The sequence below is a fragment of the Schistocerca americana genome, chromosome 1, assembly GCF_021461395.2.
Source record: "Schistocerca americana isolate TAMUIC-IGC-003095 chromosome 1, iqSchAmer2.1, whole genome shotgun sequence".
NCBI classification, from domain to species: domain Eukaryota; kingdom Metazoa; phylum Arthropoda; class Insecta; order Orthoptera; family Acrididae; genus Schistocerca; species Schistocerca americana.
The window spans coordinates 713,024,874-713,034,167 of NC_060119.1; the positions used below are offsets into that span (position 1 = coordinate 713,024,874).

The following is a 9,294-nucleotide window of genomic DNA, read 5'->3' on the forward strand; positions in this document are numbered from 1 at the left end:
AGACCCATACGATTTCACACACATTTGAAAAAAAAAATTATTAGCAGACATAAAGGTTGTTTGTCTCCAGAGGGTAAGCACACCCAGATTGGGAATAACGGCGCAGGTGTAACTGTATGCAGTAGCTTCCCGAGAGTGACGTTAGTTGGACAGTAATTGAATCCATTTCCCTTTTATTAGTTTCAAAGGTGCTTGCGTTTCCAAACATGGGTTATATGGTATCCGATAACTGCGGTCTGTTAACTAATCTTAGTCAATGAAGTACTGACACTATTAGTTGATGATGATTTGAGGTGAGGGGCGCTCGACATCATGGGCATCAGCGCACTGATGAAAAGTCAGTATGCTAATCTCATGGGTGGGGACGAAGGGTGTCCTCACATGCGGAGCAGTTTATAATGTATTAAAATCTGCCTCCCTTCGCCACCAATTTAGGTATGAGGCCTAACAGTTCACAAAATTTCACCACTCTTAACAATGGAATCAGATTCTGCGAGGATGGTGGGCAGATCTCCACCGAGACTGGGGGCTGCCCTTATTTCAGTACATAGGACATGTCCGAAAGAACAGATACCATCTTCATATAGTTAAGGCTAACCGGCCATTGACCTTGTTCTTCTATGCTGGATGCACACGCGTTGCCCGAGCTCTTACGGGAGTCGGTAAGATTGTCTGCTGCGAGTAAAGAGTGTAATGGGCAGGGGCACTACGAATGTAGTGTGTGGACATTATGTTGGGAATGTGGGTCTCACGGGGAGCGTGAAAGGGATAAATCCCTGCAGTCGCACTATCCTCTGTGCCCTCGGTGGCTCAGATGGATAGAGCTTCTGCCATGTAAGCAGGAAATCCTGGGTTCGAGTCCCAGTCGGGGCACACATTTTCAACTGTCCCCATTGATGTGGATCAACGCCTGTCGACAGGGTCTTGATTGAATTATCATTTCAGACGACTTTTTTTATCAACTTTACCTATTGTCAGAGGGCGCCGCCTGTTGGCACTATTCCGTGGGGGTGACGCCGGAGCCAGTCCTCAGGGCCAGCGGAGGTGCAATTGGGCAGTGGGGCCCAATGACAGACTGGTAATCGAGACAAATATTTTGTCATACTTAAGTTATACATCTCGTCATTGCTAATGCGAGGCAGACACGCCCCACTCTGCAACGGCAGGCCGGTGATGGTCAGCGGATGGCTGACTTCCACCCTGGCTTAGAGCGCCGTGCAGTGCTGATGCCAGGCCAGCAGCAGTCCCACGGTTCGTCAGTCGGGCAGGTGTATGATGTAAGTGGCGCTCTGTTTTTTGTACTGCAACTGTGTTCTGCTGCAGAATGTCTGCACCGGTGGTGTTGTCCGGTCGGCGGCACTGTGACACCAAGTTGCACAGGGCGGACTTAGAGAATGCCTCGACCAGATCTTGAACCCATAGCAGCAGATGCTGGATCCCCGTCGTCTCGTTGTCAAGTGTGGTAGTACTGTAGGACTCCAAATGAATCTACCTCAGAATTCATTGTTATTTATGGTAGTCAGTGAAATTACATTGTCCCCCTCCACGGGGAAGACCCGGCACATTCGAGTCTCGTGCGTGACTGGTTCCACACTGTCACTACTTCGGCTGACGATTTACAGCCTACGTAAAACATTGCCAAGATATGCTAGACTGACTATACACTTCTTACATTACATTAAACTTTATAGCTGCTGCCTTGGAGTTACTTCAGTATATCTATTACCGATCACGCTCGTGTGGTGGGCTCATCCTTGCTCGTACATGGCTTCCTCCAATCCTCTACAAGCTGTTACAAAAAAATGGTTCAAATGGCTCTGAGCACTATGGGACTCAACTGCTGAGGTCATAAGTCCCCTAGAACTTAGAACTACTTAAACCTAACTAACCTAAGGACAACACACACACATCCATGCCCGAGGCAGGATTCGAACCTGCGACCGTAGCGGTCGCGCGGTTCCAGACTGTAGCGCCAGAACCGCTCGGCCACCAGCGGCCGGCCAAGCTGTTACAAATTCACTCTCCAGTTCACTGTTATGTGGGTTATCCATGGACGTGGTTTCTGAACAGCTTCTCATCTCAGATTAATAGAAGCCACGCAAAGCAAAATCAGAGTCACTATGGTGGAAGGAATTACGACAACCAAGGTCACAGTTATCCGTCGTCTACCACCTGCGCAGCTATCATCTGACTTGGTAAATGAACTAGACTTGGTTTCCAGGTAACATTCAAGAAGGTAAGGTTTTGTCTGGCCAGTACAGCTGCGGATGTGTTATATTTAAAAGAGTAACTCGCGTCATTGTGACTGGGAAATAAAACGTTGGTGCCATAATATCACACGTGGTTTCGTTAATTACCAACCCACTACCTCTTAACTGTAAGCGTCTTGCTCCCATGAGTTTCCCTTGTTCATACCAACTTGTCACCACTATTAGATCATTGTAGATCGAGTGTACTCAACGTAGACCTGCTTACTGGAATTATGGCTTTCGCTTCGCTTGGTCGACCCTCTTCCTTACTCCTGAACAGTTACGTGGCACATGCACTCCCTCCCATTTGGATCTCGCAAGTGGGACATATGGTGACCAACCCTCTCTGGTATTGCTGTAGCTCTTTTTCAGTCATTACCACACACTGAGCCCCTTCTTCTGCTGTCAGTAACACACCACCCTTTTTTATCTGCAAGAACTTCCCCACTGTTTCTAACTTCAGTGGATAGGTGTGCACCGTGTAACACCTAAAAAATGCGCACTTGTCCACCACCACTACCTACACTGACACAAGCAGCTGTGCACTATCCGTTTTTACTTTTACGGTAGATAATAGATGTACTGAAGTAATTCCAAGGCAGCAGCCAGAAAGTTTAATGTAATGTAAAAAATGTATTTTCAGTACAGTATAATGTTGGGAGCATTTTACTTATGTTGTAGAAAAGCAGGTTCTGACTGCCTTGCTATGCTACTAACTGTAGTTCTGGAGGTAATTGCGTCTGCCCCTTTCTCAATCCTTTCAGATATTGCTCAGATAACGGTAGTACTGGACTCAATTGTCCATGTTGCGCCTGATGAACAGAATCTTGCATGCCTGTTAACTCAACTGTTGTGCCCAGATACTATCGCCTAGTGACTGCAACAGAATTGTTAGCGTCGTTCTCGCAATCACTTTTATCCAAGCATGAACTGCGTCTAAATACTTGTTTGATTTGCTAACTAATGAACTGGCATGATCCTTTACCTCTGTAGTTTGTTGTCGAAGCATGTGTGTGTTGTTCAACACACCTCTCTCCAAACTCATTATCCACGTGGAATGCCATACTACAGTCGCCCCTTCCCTTATGCTAATTCTCTTGCGGCCTGTGCTGCTCTTAGTCCACTTAACTCGTTTGCATCCGCTGTCTCAAATCTTGAGCATCCTTTCCCCTACATCTATCCATTCCCTTTTCTTCCTCCAGAATTCACGTGGTAACATTCCTACTATGTTTTGTAGCTGCTCTTTCAACTGTGCATACACTGCGACCAACTTATTGTGCTCCTGAGCCACCTCTCTGAGTGCTCCATTATTGCTCGCCAACTGTTGCAAACCCAAAAATATCTACTACAACTTCCTTATTTCATGCCATAGTTTCAAATGGTTCAAATGGTCCTAATCACTATGGGACTTAACATCTGAGGTCGTCAGTCCCCTAGACTTAGAACTACTTAAACCTAACTAACCTAAGGATATCACACACATCCATGCCAGAGGTAGGATTCGAACCTGCGACCGTAGCAGCAGCGCGGTTCCGGACTGAAGCGCCTAGAACCGCTCGGTCACAGCGGCCGGCTCCATAGTTTCCATACATTAAATACCAAATTTAACACTCGCTTGTAACTAGATGATACCGTATCCTGCAGCATGGAAAACAAAATTCCTCCATCCCGCTGATGATCTCGTAGTGACCCTACTCCAGTAAGAGGTACAGTATTGCCAAAACTAGCATTATTCCTTCTTTGCTCTCGCCAAAAGGCAACCTGAGGACAGGGACCATTATCATTTCCCCTATACATAGAATCCTGCTGTCTCTGATCACCATCTTTCACACCATCAGTAAAGACAGTCTTAACACTAACATACACACTACGTGATCAAAAGTATCCGGACACCCCGGAAAACATACTTTCTCATATCAGGTGCATTGTGCTGCCACCTACGACCATTTACTCCATATCATTGACCTCAGTAGTTATTAGACATCGTGAGGGAGCAGAATGGGGCGCTCCTTCGAACTCACAAACGTCGATCGTGGACAGGTGATTGGGTGTCACTTCTGTCATACGTCTGTACGCGAGATTTCCACACTCCTAAACACATCAAGGTCTACTGTTTCCGATGTGATAGTGAAGTGGAAACGTGAAGGGACATGTACCGCACAAAACCGTATAGGCCGAGCTCATCTGTTGACTGGCAGAGACCACCGGCAGTTGACGAGGGTCGTAATGTGTAATAGGCAGACATCTATCCAAGCCATCACGCAGGAATTCCAAACTGCATCAGGATGCACTGCAAATACTATGAAAGTTAGGCGGGAGGTAAGAAGACTCGGATTTCATGGTCGAGCGGCTGCTCATAAGCCACGCATCACGCCGGTAAATGCCAAACGACGCCTCTCTTGGTGTAAGGAGCGTAAACATCGGACGATTGAAGAGTGGAAAACGTTGTGTGGAGTGACGAATCACGGTACACAATGTCGCGATCCGATGGCAGGGTGTGGGTATGGCGAATGCCCGGTGAACGTTATGTGCCAGAGTGTGTAGTGCCAACAGTAAAATTCAGAGGCGGTGGTGTTACGATGTGGTTGTGTTTTTCATGGAAGCGCTTGCACCCCTCGTTGTTTAGCGTGGCAGTATCACAGCTCAGGTCTACATTGATGTTTTAAGCTCCTTCTTGGTTCAAATGGCACTGAGCACTATGGGACTTAATATCTGAGGTCATCAGTCTTCTAGAATTTAAGGACATCACACACATCCATGCCCGAGGCAGGATTCGAACTTGCGACCGTAGCGGTCGCGCGGATCCAGACTGAAGCGCCTTGAACCGCTCGGTCACAGCGGCTGGCGCACCTTCTTGCTTCCCACTTGTAAAGAGCAATTCGGGGATGGCGACTGCATCTTTCAACACGATCGAGCACCTGTCATAATGCACGGCCTGTGGCGGAGTGGTTACCCAACAATAATATCCCTGTAATGGACTGGCGTGAACAGAGGCCTGACCTGAATCCTATAGAATACGTTTGGGATGTTCTGGAACGGCGATTTCGTGCCAGGTCTCACCGACCGACATCGACACCCCTCCTCAGTGCAACACTCCGTGAAGAATGGGTTGCCATTCCCCAAGAAACCTTCCAGCATCTGATTGAACGTATGCCTGCGAGAGTGGAAGCTGTCATCAATGCTAAGGTTGGGCCAACACCGTATTGAATTTCAGCACTAACGATGGAGGGCGAGCCGGCCGCTGTGGCCGAGCGGTTCTAGGCGCTTTAGTCCGGAACTGCGCTGCTGCTACGGTCGCAGGTTCGAATCCTGCCTCGGGCATGGATGTGTGTGATGTCCTTAGGTTAGTTGGGTTTAAGTAGTTCTAAGTCTAGGGGACTGATGACCTCAGATGTTAAGCCCCATAGTGCTTAGAGCCATTTGAACCATTTTGATGGAGGGCGCCACGAACTTGTAAGTTATTTTCAGCCTGGTGTCCGGATACTTTTGATCACATAGTGAACATACGATCCTACCTACAATTACTTCTACAATCTAAGCAACACAGAAAACAAAATTGCAAGAATCTTAAAAAACATAAAACATATTGGCTACCTCCTCGGCCTTAACGAATATGGTATACAAGGAGCATGGTCCTCCTCCTGTTGCTCATTCCTCCATTCCTTACTTTTTGTTTTTTAATTTGTTCTACTGATATTCTCTGACGTTCCCTTGAGCTGTCTAAAGAGTCCAACATGTATAATTGTTGACCTCGTTGGCAAATGTAGCTTCACATTCATAGGTGATGTGGTTTCAATCACTTCGTACGGGGCTTTGTATTTTGCTACAGACTTCTTTGTCTTTCCTTTCAGAGTATATGGACTCAGCAACACAACCCACTGGCCCGCCCTTAACTGAGGCAGATTTCCTGTACGTGTTACTGCTCGCTCTTGCCTTTCCAATGCCATGGTGTTCGCTTGTTGCGCCCTCTTTCAAACTTCTCTCCCATTTCTCATAAACTCTCGAACTGACTCCCGTTTTATGCTTCCTTCCTGTTTACTCATCTTTTTACTGTACACCAGATTGAATGGTGACAATTCCGTGCTGGTGTATACTTTCGAATTATACACACTCAACACAAAAGTTAAATATGTGTCCCAACCCATATTGTGGGAGTTAACATAACAACCAAGCATCCTCCCATTCGTCCGATGAACCTGCTGTATCATACCGCTTGACTCAGGATGTAGTGGACTAGTTCTTAACTTCTTCACTCTCAATAATTGACACAACTCGTTCTTCAGGTGTGACATAAGTTCGTTTCCATACCCACTATTATTGTCTCTGGCACTCTAAAATTCAACACCCATCCATTCAACAATGCCTGCGTGACTGTGAGTGACTGCCTGCTGGTTTGGCACCAGCACCATTCCAATATAACGAGAGAACTGTTCTATTACAATCAACTCAAAACGATTCCTTGTTGAAATTTTGTTAAATGGGGCTGACAAATCAACCCCAATAAAATTAAGTGGTTAAATCACTTCTGGCAACCTCTGCAACTATACTTATTTCTGAATTGTATCTGCATGTTGCACACACTTCAAAGTATCATCTTCCCTTACTTTCAACCAGTATTTTTCTGCCAACCTCCAAATCGTTGCTCTGCACACTCCATGGCCAGACAAAAACATGATCATGCATTTCTCTCAGTATCTCTTTTCTTAGCTTCACTGGTACAACCACTCATGCTCCCAGTCTCGTCTCCATACATAACAGCCCATCCCACAAGCTGAACTGCTGCTGCTTGCTGTACTGCTTACATTCTCTGTCAACACCCTGAGCTGTATGCCACTCAGCGAGGTTCTGACGTAGTGCTTTTATCATCACTACCTTCCCGATTACTGCCTCCCAATTTCTGTGTTTCTTCCCTAGTTTGTGAATTACTTCATACTCGAATTTACTGAGTTTTAATGCCTATCTCTTCAGTCCCCTGGATAGGTCCTTGAAACATGCCTCAAAGTTGCATAGTCAGTCACTACTTTAAACTTCCTCCCTTACAGATGATGCTGAAAGTATTTTACTCTGTACACCAGGCTAAGCATCTCTCTCTCTTATTCATAGAATAATACCTCTCAGCTCCTTTTAATTGTTTCAACGGGAAAGCAATAGGTTGTCGTTCTCCATTGACTTCCTGATTCAAAACCCACCCAAGAGCATGGTCCGATGCATCACTAGACTCGGCATCAATTCTTCCTTTAACTCATTAAATGCTTTCCGATACTTCTCAGACCACACAAAGTCGATATTTTTTTTCCTAGTAACTGAGTAAGCGCTCTTGCTATATTTCCAAATCCTCTCACGAATTTTCTGTAATACATCACAACACCCAGGAAAGACTGTAACTCTTTGCTTGTCCCTGGTACGGAAAAATCTCACACTACCTGTATCAACCTTGGATCAGTCCTCACACCATGCTTAATAATTAAATGATCCTAGTAATTTACTTCTTGAAATGCAATATGACAGTTTTCAGTACTTGCTTGAAGTCTGTTTAAACATTTCCTTCAGTCGCTGCCAATGCTGTTGCATATCCCTTGAAAAAACAATCATGTTGTCCAAATACGCTAAACACTGCTGAGTCTTTGATCCCATTAACACTGTGTCTAACAAATGCTGGAATGCTGCTGGTGCATTTTTCAAACCAAATGACATCCATCTATAGTGGTAATTTACCCAAGATCCTGAAAATGTTTTCTCTGGGGCCACCTCCAGCTGATGGTACCCACTCATCAAGTCCATCATCGAGAAATACTGGCACTGCCCAAGACTGTGATGTTTGGATTAGGGAAAACGTATGTTATTGTCTTACTCTTCAAATGGCAGCAGAACCGAAACTTCCTTGGACAATCTGCAGACATTTTTGACACAACTCCAACCCCTCCCCCACTGGCTACTACTACCTTCTACCTGTATTATGCTGTGAGCTAAATGATGATTAATAAGCTCCTCTAACATCGGCTGCGGAGACCATGGGATTCTATATAGCCTCCTGTACACTGGCACTTCATTCCCCGTAGGAATCCTGTGTTGCGGCGTCATGGGCAATCCAGGCAATGGCCCCACAGAAAGAACAAGTCTTGAAACTCTAACAACAGTTCTTCCATATATGCCCTTTCTGTTCCCCTCAAACGCTTAATCATCTCACGCAATGCAGTTTTATCTGCACCCTAAGTCCTTATGTAGGTTACATCTTCTGTACAGCGATCTTCTTCTTCCAGAATTTCTAACGTTACCACTTATGTGCACTTTACAGCTTAAAGTCCTTGGCGCCAAAATTACGCACATTGATAGGTATTACCTCGCCTCCATCCCTTTCTTGTATGTGCACAATACTTTGGCTTAACAATATGCTGCATCTAATACAACACTATCCTCCAGCAGTTCCAGTATACGCAACATAGCTACTGGTAGATCAGGCTCTGCACTCATCTACAGAGACTTCCTGGTGCTACTCGACACACAGTAATGCAAATTAAGCCTTAATGTCATTGCTCGTGGGTTAACTGGAATTCCTTCTACAAGAGATGCTTCTCGCAACAAATCAACATTGACAACAGCTTCTCCTAGCTGGAATGTCTTTCCACTAGGATCCACACGTAATCTAAGATCACTTACGGCGTATATATTGATGCAGAAAGTCTAACTCTAGGATCATGCTGAACACCTCTCTTACACGAGACATGACTTCTATGCACTGCCTAAACTTGGTTGCCTCCAATTGAAAATTCACCATTCTCGACCCCAGTGGACTTAACAACTGCCACAGGTTCGGCAGCAGGGGCAGAATGCCCAAGTAAATTACAGTGTGCACATCACATAGTCTCTAACCAATGACCCTTACCATAGCCATTAAACAGGGAAATTTCCACTGATTCCTCCAACCTCACAAAAGTAACTTTGAAGTTGTGATGGCCCCTCACATTCTACCCCGTGAGTGCCATCAAAACACAAACAATAGTCTCAATCATCCCACAATCGAGATACTATTTTTTGCAGTTCGGAT

The 9,294-nt window shown here is 45.5% G+C and overlaps 1 non-coding gene across 1 annotated transcript; it reads left to right on the top strand.

The window, feature by feature from the left end:
• Window positions 1–798: 798 nt before the first annotated feature.
• On the top strand, window positions 799–873 carry Trnat-ugu. Its single transcript has one exon. It is a non-coding gene; the product is annotated as a tRNA-Thr (tRNA).
• Window positions 874–9,294: the final 8,421 nt, after the last annotated feature.